Source organism: Pelmatolapia mariae, linkage group LG14 (genome assembly GCF_036321145.2).
Source record: "Pelmatolapia mariae isolate MD_Pm_ZW linkage group LG14, Pm_UMD_F_2, whole genome shotgun sequence".
Classification (NCBI taxonomy): domain Eukaryota; kingdom Metazoa; phylum Chordata; class Actinopteri; order Cichliformes; family Cichlidae; genus Pelmatolapia; species Pelmatolapia mariae.
Genome location: NC_086239.1, coordinates 24,826,797 through 24,839,525, shown reverse-complemented (window position 1 = coordinate 24,839,525; position 12,729 = coordinate 24,826,797).

Here is a 12,729-nt window from a genome sequence, read left to right as displayed (position 1 = left end):
AAAGGTGTCCTTATTCTGTTTTGGTTGAGCTATTTCTCTAGTCTTAAAGTCTGTTAGAATATATTCCTGTCACATCATACTGACAATAAACTAGCATATAAATATTCATCAATTATAAAACAATTTTGAACATCTTGCATTCTTCAGGCCATCTGGTCTTATATGATTGCTGTATTTTTGAGACAAACATGCATTTGTTATGCTCAGCTGTCTGTTCTGCAGCTTCTCTGGTATTTTAGTAGATCTAAGTGCACATTAACTGTTCTCATTTCTGTCATTTCTGTGTTTGTAATCAATGTGTTTGTAATCAACGGTATTTGTTTTAAAGCTCTGAAACGCCAAAGACATTTTGTTTGCCTTTCAGTCATAAGTTCTATAAGTCCCACTGGCGCTTATTATGCCACCACAGATTGTGAAGTGAGGAAGATTTTAAGAGTCACATATCAAAGGGACTCTTTGGACTCCAACCTGCTCAGATCCCCAACCTTTCCAATTACTTCTCTAGTATGTCTAGTGTTATCTGATGCTATAAATAGTAAATAGAATAATAAACTCAGGGTTTTGAACATAACTGCTTTCTAGAGATACTTCAGAAATGGATCATATGACATAAAACTTTATTTTAAAATAATCATACAGCCTAAAATGTAGCGGCTCCAATTCAAATCTGACCTGCTTCCCTTTGCCGCGCGTCTTCCTCTGCTCTCTCTCCCCCTCTTTCCCGTCTCTTTACTGCTAAACTGTCAAATGTCAACAGCAAAAAAACCCCACAAATAAAAATAAAAAATCATACAAAATCTATACTCAGCTGTGTCAGAATGAAAACAAATGTGATTTAAGTGAATTTTAAGGTTATTGGTGCCAGATGGGCTGTTCTGAATATTTCAGAAACTGTGGATCTACTGGGATTTTCCAACACAACCACCTCTTAGGCTACAATTTTTATAATGGGCTCACCAAAATAAGTCAACAGAAGACTGGAAAAAAATCTCGAGTCTTGATTTTGATTATATTGAGACGGAAGGGTCACATTTTGATATAAACAGCATGAAAACATGGATCCATCCTGCAACAGTGCATGCTGCTGCTGGTGGTGGTAGTGTGATGGTGTTGGGGATATTTTTCTGGGCCCCTTTGGGCACCTTCGTATCAATTAAGCAAAATTTGAACATCAAAGCCTTCTTGAGTATTATTGCTGATTGTCCATTACCTCATGACCATAGTGTAGCCAGTGTACTAGCAAGGTGTACTTAACAAAGTGGCCAGCAAATATATAATCTGTGTGTTTTAAGCATTCCTTTATTCACTGTTATGCGTAAACATTTTTAAATGGTATTTAGACCATTTATTGCCCATTCAGTCCATTCAGATTCTCCATTCACTGAAAACAATAACACATAATAGTGTTTTGTTTTTTGTATTTATTGATTGATTGATTAGAGCAGTGTTTGGAACATAATTGGGTTGTGAATAGACTTCTTTTATAGAAGATGGTGCTTTTTTGTGCTTATTTGATTTTAAACAAAGAATTCAAAGTACTAAATGTTTTTAAGATCAGAAATGAAGTTCTCCTGTCTTACATGTAGACTCTGTGCTCTTGATGATATGGCCTAGAGATGCTGCTTTTCATCATCACGTCCATGCTCCACACTATCCAATTCACCTCATTTAAAATGTAATCATCACTACTTTTGTCCAGTGATCCAAAGTCCCTGCTCTACAAGTCAGTCTGTATCTACTGCCTATTCTTTCTATTCATCGCGAGCCGTCACTCTGCCTTTCAGGCATCTGACATCTCTCCACTTCATCTGGGTTGTCCCGGTCATCTCATTCAGAGTCTCTGTCAGCCATCTGCTTACTCTGCACCACCGTCCAGACTCCAAGGACCCAGTCATCATCTCCTGCTCTTTGGAACAGCACTGTGTGATGAAACCTTTTAAATACATAAACATTGTATGGTCAAATATTTGCAAAAAGGTTTGCTCTTTTGTTTCAAAAGATGTCTCTGGTATATACTGTACATGTGCAACCATTTACACAGACAGAATTTTATAAGATTTTACATCCATGCTATTATTCCATATTAATATATTCACAGTGATAGGAATATGATGATGCTTAGCAGGCATAATGTTTACAGCATTTACTAACTTATTTTGTAGTTGGCGTGCTGACATATGTCGTAGGCAAATCAGAACTCTGATAGCAGTTCAGTTTATGAATGGCCATAAAAACTTACAAGAAGTGTTTGCATGAAAAATGAATAGACTAGATCTAGATAAACTTATTATATTGCAATTGAGAACTAAAAATAAACCAAATCCTCTCCTAATCTATAGTCTCAAATATACTAACAGCATTTGATTTCTGGTTAAAACTTCCGTGTGATCTGGCCTAACGTTGGTGATTTTACCTCAACTTTTTGACCTGAATGACTTCAGTTGTCTTCAGACTTTGTGACCTAACCACTCTGCCTACCCCTTCCTCCAAGTGCTGCTGACTCAACCTGAATTACCGGTCCAATTCATCCCTCTTGACTCCTACTTTCCTGCATCTGCTTAAATGACCCCATTAACTAAATACTCATCTCAAAGTTGGTGCTTAACAAACGTTTTGGTTAAATAAAACTGAAGCCTGTCCTCCCATAGATGCAATAACCCACACCTTCTTCAAACATGCAGATGACAGAAACACACAGTCTGGGGCTGGTCTGGACAAAGTTTACAGGAGGATGAGGTGGTATGAGAAATGAGGGTTTACTCAGGTATTGTTTCAAATTAGTCCAACTGCCAGGTGTATTTATGGGGCTATGGATGGTCTTACTCACCAAGCATGTGTGCAAAACTAGCAATGTTGGTTGCACTGCTGAGTCTTCCTTGGTTAAATAAAATCACTATATTTGCATGCTCACGTCTACTGCTTATTCCTCCTGAAGTTGTTTTTATATGTAATTATCTGGGAAATAATATATAGCAGTTTGCAAAGCAAAAAATTGTATGTTCCTTCCAAGAAGTCTGTCCTCCAGTTTTGGTGACCACTCCACTCCACCCTCTCATCCACATGTCATCCACCTTTTATATACAGTCTAGTCTAACACACGTAACAAGAGGTACTGACAAATCCAGCAGGAAGCAGTGATATCATCACTTCCTCGTGATAACTCTGGACTGGTGGCTCTGGGAAAGAATTGCAAATGTCTGCACATGAGTGGGAAACTGATTCATTTTTCTTTACACTGCTGGAGGGACCCTGATACAGAGCTTCACCACACTGAAAAATGAAATACCTTTATTGAATCTGTGAGAAAACTGCGAATCCTAATATTCCTGTGATAATTCTACAGTGCAGTTTTCATTGTTTTGTTTCTGCAGATACTGATTCATCTTTGTGTTTTAGGTAAATTGCTGCAACAACTGAGAATCATTAGAGGCAATTGCTTACCTCTGGGATCTCCTACAGCCAAGACATAAGTCTCAGTTTTGGCACCTTTTTTTTTTTAAATATCTACGCAGAAATGTGCATACAAATATAATGCAAGCAACAAACTTATGTTTTATCACAAAGCTTCAGTTTGTCTGTTTATTAGTATAAAGCCTCACGAGGAGAAGCAAAGCAAAGAGGAGAGAGCTAACCCCAACAGAAATGTGATATTTACATGTATGAAAGCAAAAGTGTGAAAAGAAAGAAGAAGTGGGGATGTCTATGTATTGTAGAGTTATGGTGTGTGTGAGCAGGTGTGTTTAGCAGGAGCTCAACAAACAATGACAACCCCCCCCCACCACCACCACCACCATCATCCAACATACTTTGTTTAATCTTCTTATAGGGTGAAGACACCACACACTCAAGTTTATAACTCAAGCAGGTAAATCAGGGAACACACAGTCATGAAACTAATTTTCTCTAACCTGCATGATAAGCAGTATCTTTGTATTGGGGTATGAATAAGGAAATGGCTACACACTGCAGACAAGCAAACCACACACACTCACATGCACATAAAACAGAGGACCACATCTCTGTCCCTCTGCAATTAAAGTGTTAGTCATACTGCGCCAAAGGCTATTTCCAGTCCTCTTCCAGACCATTTTCCTCCGGCATCTCCACAGCATGTTGTTACCTCTTCCATATTTCTTTTTTTTCCCCTCCTCACTCTGTTTTTCTTGGTGACATGGTTGTGAGTCAAAGACTGCTGATGCGGATTATTATTGATGTTTGCCACTATAGGCCAATCTGAACTCCCAGCAGTTGAGGAAGTCGTGAATGTATCTGAGTGTATTTTCAAGGACAGACAAAATTGCTCTTTTTCATTCCAAATGCTGCGCACACAAATTTTCACTGAGGGGCAAAAAACAAACAAAAAAAAAATCCACTTTGACATTTCTCTTCTGCTTGACATGAGCGCGCAGCAGGCTCAATAAAACTGTCCTTAAAAATCACTTGAATATACAGCCATCTCACACACCTCACTGTCCTGTCACTCAGTCATAACACAGAGAGGATCTCTAAATAGAGCCCCCCCCCATTTCTTGTCAGTCTTCCCTCCCACACCTCTCAGCTTGCCATAGATCTACTGTTTCCGAGCATGCCAGAATACAGCTGAATGACAGTTCTGCGCAACATGCCACGTCTGCCGCTGACAAATTTGGCAGCATCTCATTCTCTATCATCTGCTCACACCATCTTCCTCTCAGGCTAAATTCCATGTTTTTCAGCTGGTTTTCCATCCCAAGACCTTTTCTTCCTCGTACGCTGGCATAGCTGTCAGATTGTTGCTTTTTCTTTTCTCTTGTGAGGGTCTATGTTTCCCTTGGTCAAAGTTGCAAACGCGAATGGGTTTTTGTTACATAAACCTACCTTGTGACAAAAAAAAAAAAGCACACACGCAAACAACAGCAGCTGGAGGAAAGACATGACACTCACAGCCCAGTCGATTCTTTTTCCAGCACTTGTGACACACCATGAAAGCGGCACAGTGGAAATTTTCTCTGCCCCTCTTTAAATGCGCTTTTCTGAAAATGCCCGACGGGATGTATTGACACAGTGCACATGCCGAGATTGAGACGGTAGCATCAAGTCACAGTCAGATAATTAAAATCTGCAGGGTGCTGAAGACATTTACAATAAATAAAAACAATGATATCATCAGGGCATATAGACTGACATCACTGGCATATTTACATCTTTTACTGCAGTGTGACCAAAGCAACTGGGGAATCTGTGAGGGTGAATGGTTGGAATTGTAAGTCAGCTCAGTAAGGAGAAGGTGGATGGGTTTTTGTTTTGGTTTTTTGGGGTTTTTTTTTCTAGCAGAAGCAATGCTGGACTGAGTGAACAAAGACCCTGCAGGATGAGCTCATCATTAAAAGCAGTGAGCTCATGTCTTACTTGTTAAAGTGGTAGTCCTAAATAATAATATTTAATAGTATAATAGTGAGCCATACTTTAGATTTTTGGAAACATTGCATATTGATTTACACTAACAGTCGAAAGTTTGGACACATCAAAATTATGACTGAACACATGTGGAATTAAGTACTAAACAAATATAGTGTGAAATAACTCAAAACATGTTTTGTATTTTAAATTCTTCAAAATAGCCACCCTTTACTTTGATTACTGCTTTGCAAACTCTTGGCATTCTCGATGAGCTCCATGAGGTCGTCACCTGAAATGGTTTTCTAACAGTCTTGAAGGAGTTCCCAGTGATGCTGAGCATTGACCATAAAGGCCTGATTCGTGCAGTCTCCTCTGAACAATTAATGTAGAGATGTGTCTGCTACTGGAACTCTGTGCAGCATTTATCTGGGCTCTAATCTGAGGTGCTGTTAACTTGTGATTTCTGAAGCTGGTGACTCTGATGTATTTATCCTCAGCAGCGCTTGATGGTTTTTGCGACTGCACTTGGGGACACATTGAAAGTTTTAGCAATTTTTCTGAACTGACTGACCTTCAGTTCTTGAAGTAATGATAAACTGTTGTTTCTCTTAACTACTTAAGGAAATTACACTGAGGTTACAAGCATTTCGGAATAAACTGGTGTGTAGCGAACAGAATATTAAATGATAAATATGAAAAACTGTGGAACAAGAACATAAAATTAACCCCTTTCCTTCAACATAGCTTCCCATTGTCTCTATTTACATAAAACAGGATGACCTGAAAATTCACTGTCAATGAATGCACATTAAAAAAATATATATATATATTAATAAAGATTAAAGCTCTGGGAGGATCTGGAGTTTACAAGGTCAGGTGTTACAAGTATCAAATGGGTTTATTGCAAAAGCTCAGACCATACACATTCTCTGCTGAGATAATAAGTTCTATGTTGACTCAGGAGCCAAAGTCTCACAGTTCTAGTCTTTGTGTTATTTCTTCACACCTTTCTGCATGTGAAACATGAGGGAAAAAAATATAATAACATGGGTCCCGGGTTTTATGGTGAAATAAGATGCTATAACTTATCCAAGGTAGCTATTAGAGCAAGTGCTGAATGTGTTCAGTCCAAACACTACCTGCATTCCAGAGGCATCAGCAGGCAAAATGGACCCTGTGGCCTGTTTTACATAAAGGTTTCTAATTCTGTTTGAGAAGTGAAAAGGTGTCACGATGAAGGGTTCCATTAGTCTGTGGGGCTCACAGTCAAACAGCTCGTCTGGAACTAGAGGCTCTCTTCCAATGTGCTATCGTAGATAAAGGAGGGGTTAGATGAGTGTGAATAGATGACTCACAGTGTGTAGGAGCAGGAAAAATAGATTACAGTTCTCTGGACCCTTAAGCTTTTTATTTTATCTCTTATAAAAGTGAAAGAAAGGCACAAAATAAAAATTAAAAAACACTTCTGCTTGACATTGTCAATGCCAATCTATCTATCTATCTATCTATCTATCTATCTATCTATCTATCTATCTATCTATCTATCTATCTATCTATCTATCTATCTATCTATCTATCTATCTATCTATCTATCTATCTATCTATCTATCTATCTATCTATCTATCTATCTATCTATCTATCTCTTGTTCCTACTATGTGGGTGTATTAAGTGTCAGTCAGCAGAGATTTTCCTGCCCTTCATTGTTCTGATATGAAGGGCAGGCATCAGGGAACAACTCATTATGTGACTGACATAAAACAAGATGGGGTTTATAAAATTACTTGGACAAAGATGATAATAATTGTGATCATCTTTAATATTTTCTAGCGGATAGTAAATTACTCATGCTTGGTCTTTAAGACTTCAAGCATTTCAAACAGGCCATGTGGAGTCTAATAATGCTCTGCCCTGCATGGTGGTAAGTATAATGGAAGATACTCATGTTAGAGACTAATTGCATGTAATATGACCAGCCTTTGTCACGTCATTAATGAAAGAGCAGTTTACCTTAAATGCCTGGGGTGCTCTTTGAATGCAAGAAAGCTTTCTGGCGTCACTTCACCTGTTTTACAAATGAGCATCAGTGAACTTACACTTTCAAATTTCACACCACCAGGAGAGAATACAGGTTTCCTGTCAAATATCTGAAGCCTCAAGCCTCAGCAGTATCAGGTGAGTCTTCCATGTGAAGTTTTAGAATTTCATAGTTTTTTTGTTTTCTTTTTCTGCATTGCATTCTTTTCCTTTGGAGCAAAAATGAAAGAATTTAGTAGTTAATAGGTGGTGTGTACTTTTACTGAACAAGGTATGGAGAAAACACTTTCTGTGTTAACAGTACACATATGCATAATTCTACTGTGTAAAATACTAAAGGTGTGTCCAAATCAACTTAAAACGGCTAAAAAAATATATAATATATGTTATAAATAGCTTGCTATAGATAAAATTTTGCATTTAAAAAAAGCCCTTGGAGTCCACCATTTGATGCTTGTATCCAAAATCTCTCTGTGAATTTACGCTTTTATATGGGGCCTTCTTAAAAGCCCATAAGAGAAGAAAAAATTGATAAATAACCCTAAATATGTCTTATATTTTAGATTCCTCAAAGTAGCCATACTTTGATTTGTTGACAGCACTACAAACCTTGTGTGACAAGATGAGCCTTGTCAGGGTTCATTTGTGGAATTTCTCGCCTCCTTAATGGGGTTGGGACCATCAGTTGTGTTGTGACGAAGTCAGGTACACAGCTGACACCTCTATTTGACAACTGTTGGAATTCATATTATTGCAAGACCGAATCAGACAAGGAAAGAGAAACGACAGTCCATCATTACTCTAAGAACTGAAGGTCAGTCAGTCCACAAAATTACTAAAAATTTGAGTGTGTCCCCAAGTGCAGTCGCAAAAACCATCAAGCGCTATGACTAAACTGGCTCATGTGAGGACTGCCCCAGGAAAGGAAGACCAAGAGTCGCCTCTGCTGCTGAGGATAAATTCATCCAAGTCACCAGCCTCAGAAATCGCAAATTGACAGCACTTCAGATTAGAGCCTGGATAAATACCACACAGGGTTGCATGGTTCCCACTGTGAAACATTGAGGAGGAGGTATAATGGTGCGGGGGTGCTTTGCTAGTGACTCCACAGTCACCTGACCTAAACCCAATCAAGATGGTTTGGGATGAGATGGACTGCAGAGTGAAGGCAAAAGGGCCAACAAGTGCTCAGCATCTCTGGGAACTCCTTCAAGACTGTTGGAAAACCACTTCGGGTGACTACCTTGTTAAGGTTTGGAAAAGATCACAGTTAGACTTAAAACAGGTCCTTGTACACCATTAAACACATATAAGAAACTTGTGTTTCTCAAGCTGCTGTTTTCTGCCTCATGTATGCAGGTGACAACAACAGTGGACATTTTACTGTCACACAGCCATGGTCATGGTCAAATTATAACTATGGGCTGTAATGACAGCTTACACAAAGTGGTTGCTTTTTGAAGAAAGTCCTAGCGATAGTACATCTGATAAACTATTCACTCCATTTATTACAAAGTTTTAGTCCGCATTAGTTAGTTATTAGTAAATAACGAATGTTTGTTCCCTATACACATTCAAATTCATGACTTTACAATCAAAATGTTGGTCATGTAAATCCGTCACATGAAAAATGTGTTTTACTCCCTTATAACATTAACATTGTAGTCACATTAGAATGATATGAATGAAGCATGTGATCACATTAACTCAGAAGTTTAACAAGAGGCTGCATTAAAAAAAAACAAGCGAGGTCAGTGTGTTTGTGGGTCTCTGACAGGGCCTCCATTCACCAGAATACAATGGTGCCAGCTAGGACAGTCGCCCTACTGTCCCGTCTGGTGGCCAAACGGCAGAATGCAGAGTGACCTACAGTATGGCTTCTCTTTTTCATTTTTTAGACTTTTTTGGGGCAGGCATACTCATTCACACAGCGCACAAGAGCCTACTCAGTCCAGGAGTGAGTAGAAGCATTCATCAAGGGAAAACAGTGAATATGGGAAACCATTTGGCCAGGAGGGGAGAGGGCAAATGTTCAAGCAAGCAGCACATACGCATAGACACAAATTTGAAGGCACACATTTCCACCCTGTTTTAGCTTCCTGTCAACGGCTACAATAGTATCTGCCTGCAAGCTGTGTAACCCAACCCTATCTTATCAACTGCAGGCTCAGACACAGCCACAAAACTTTACAGTATGTGAGGGAGAGAGAGAAAGAGTGTGTGTGTGTGTCCGTTAGTGTGTTGGTGTGTGTTCCCCAAGAGGCATGGGGAATGAATTCACTTCACAGGAATGCACAGCTGAGTCTGGGTGTTTTTACATCAAAACACCTACTGTATGTTTTTTGATAAAGCCTCTCTACCTTCTCCTAATTTTGTCATCGGTTGTGCTTTCCATTGATTTTTTCCGCTATTCTCTGAGGTAGCAAAAACCCAAAGTTATATTTTTGGATAAAAATAAACAAGTTTTAAAAGAATTTTTTTTTCTTAAATAATTTATTTACTTTTTTCTTCTGACCTTTTGAAAATCCAATTTCTGGCACTGCCCTGATCAGGATCTACAGGATGGGTAGAAATTGTTGCTAAGGAAACATCTAATGCTACATAAGTTAACAAACAATGCATTTTCCATTCACAGATAAAGACAGGGTTAGTTGTGGTTACGCTGTGTTAAATCCTATGCAGGCTTTGCTTTCTATTACTGTTTTTTTCATGAATCTACTCCATAGATGTATAGCACAGTGAGCATTTGGGCTTCTTTCATCCTATGTAAACATATGATTTTTGTCTTCTTATTGTCCTCTAACCATGCCTGTACTTCTCTGTCACTGCAGCTGTTAAACTCTTAAGAGAATAGCTCCATCATGCCCTGGCTTGAACATTTACTCCTTACCGCCTACAGTTCTCTGAAAATAGACAAATAATTCACAGTGGAGCCTGAAAAACACATTTAAGGCTCTGCACCTTGAGACACAGTAAATTGTCTTTAGCCATGCACATTACCATCATATCATCGTGCTCTTCGTTCTCCCTCTCATTCTCATTTTTCCTACATTTATTGGAGTGTTTAAAAAACCTGATGATATTAAAGAGGATGGAGGTGAGGCATAATTAAAGTGAAATGTTAAAACCTAAAGTATCTTGTCAGACACTGATTCTGAGTGTGTGGCAAATGTATTCATCAAATCGCCTACTGCAAGCAAGATTGAACCTTAAGCTGCTAAAACCTCTAGTCATTATAAGGCTTAGGTGAAAATGCAAATGATAGTTGTTAGTTAGTTAAACATTAAATGATTTTTCCTCTGATAGCAGCAGAAAGGTGATGCAGTGGCTAGAACTGCTCCACAGCCGGAAGGTCCTGGGTTTTAATCCGAATGCCAGTTTTCCCTGTGCCTGCATGGGGTCTATCTGACGTCCTCCCACAGTCCAAAGACATGCATGTTAGGTTATTTGGCAGTTCTAAATTGGCTTGTATGTTTATGTAAATGTAAATATAAATGATTATCTGTTTCTCTATGTTGGCAATGCTATAGACTGATGACCTATCACCCTGAATTGTATAAGTGGAGGAAAATGTATGTATGCATGATTATATGGATGGTTGTGTGGATGGATAAAGGGATGGATGGATACCTAGACAATTTTCTACTACAGAATGTTGTCGGCTTGTGATAACGTGAGAACTGCTCAAGTAATTGTCTGGTGTATTCACAGCATTCGTCATATGCCCTGCAAGTTTTGTCCAGGCAGGACCTTCACCTTAATAAACGAATGGAGTATTTTCAGTATTTTCAGTAGAGAAGCTGACTGTTTTCACACCTGAAGCATACCATCTTCTCTTGTGTGCTGTCTGTGTAAACATCAAGCAGTGTTCTGACCTGATTCAACCAACCCTGTTCAGAGTTCATGGACGAACTCTTACAATAAATTGTTCTGTTTGACAAGAAGCCTGCAGCTGAACTATGGCTACAGGCTCATCTACAGTGTCTCAAACATCTCTGAAAAACATCACTCAAACTGCAGTCAATAAATACGTCGGGCAAAATAAATATTAAATTCAGTATGTATTACAGGCACAGTGATCCTAACCACTGGACTTAATCGTTCATCCTCATTTTATTGATCCAAATGCTCAACCGTAATATGATCTGACTGTGATGAAAGTTGATGCGTACTACTGTATTACATTACAAACCATGCAAATGATATATACCATAGATAAGCGGGTTTGTGCTTGTTTGTGATACCCACAAATCACTGTGTAATTATATACTGTACATAGAAGGAGTGGATTGAGATACAACAGACAAGTGCAGACAGCACCAATTAAATGGTGGTTTAAGTGTGTTGTTGTCATGGTGACTAAGCTAGTGGGCTACCTCTGAAATTCTGTTTCATATTAAATGCCATTGCTTTTGTTCCTGTGCACGTCTCTATTCTTCACCTCCCTCCTCAGTGCATGCATTTTACTTCATCCCCGCCTGTATCTCTTTGACTGGCTGAAAAACATCAAAAACAATCCCAGTTAACCAGCTTTCAAATGCCTTGTCTCGTGCACTGCTTCACTCTTTGTATGTCTCTTTCAGTTTCTCTCCCAGCTGTGCCCTCATCCATGCTGCCACGTTAGACAGTTAGCAGACATTGTGGCACAAGATGCAGTGGGGGTGGAGGATTTGTGCCACAGGGGGTTTACAGTCTGTCTCCCCCCACATTTCTAAAGGAAACAACATGTTTCATTGTTTACCCTGGTGTACAGAGACACTGAGGTAAATGGTTTTATGTGATCTGCCTAATCTGTGAGAGAAAGCCTGACTAGCGGAGAAGCGTGGGAGCTTTGGAGTATTTTGATTTTAGTGACCTTGCACACGCAGGCAGACAGCCACACAGACAGCAATATGCACAACAGGATCATATCAATATTAGCTCCTAAACTTGAAAACATGGATAGATTTCATGCCTATTGTCATTAAATACATACATAAATACAAATACTTTTGTAGTGATAGGGAACAGCTGAGAAGAGACAACACGACATCATTCCTGCAGTTGGTCTAATGAGAATACAACAAAGAAAGAGGAGTCGCACAATCTAATGTCATGACGTGATATGAAAGTTACCTTTCATCTCCTTTTGGCTACACTTAATTGCGCCAGATTGTTCATGTTTTGTTTCTTATCAAGAGACATTAGTAACTTACTTGGTGAGGGCAATGTTAGTTACTTTTGGCAAGGTCTAAGAAAAAGTGAAAGAGTTGATATTTAATATGATATAAATACACAGAGTCAGGCAGATGGAGGGAGAGAAACAAACAGAGAG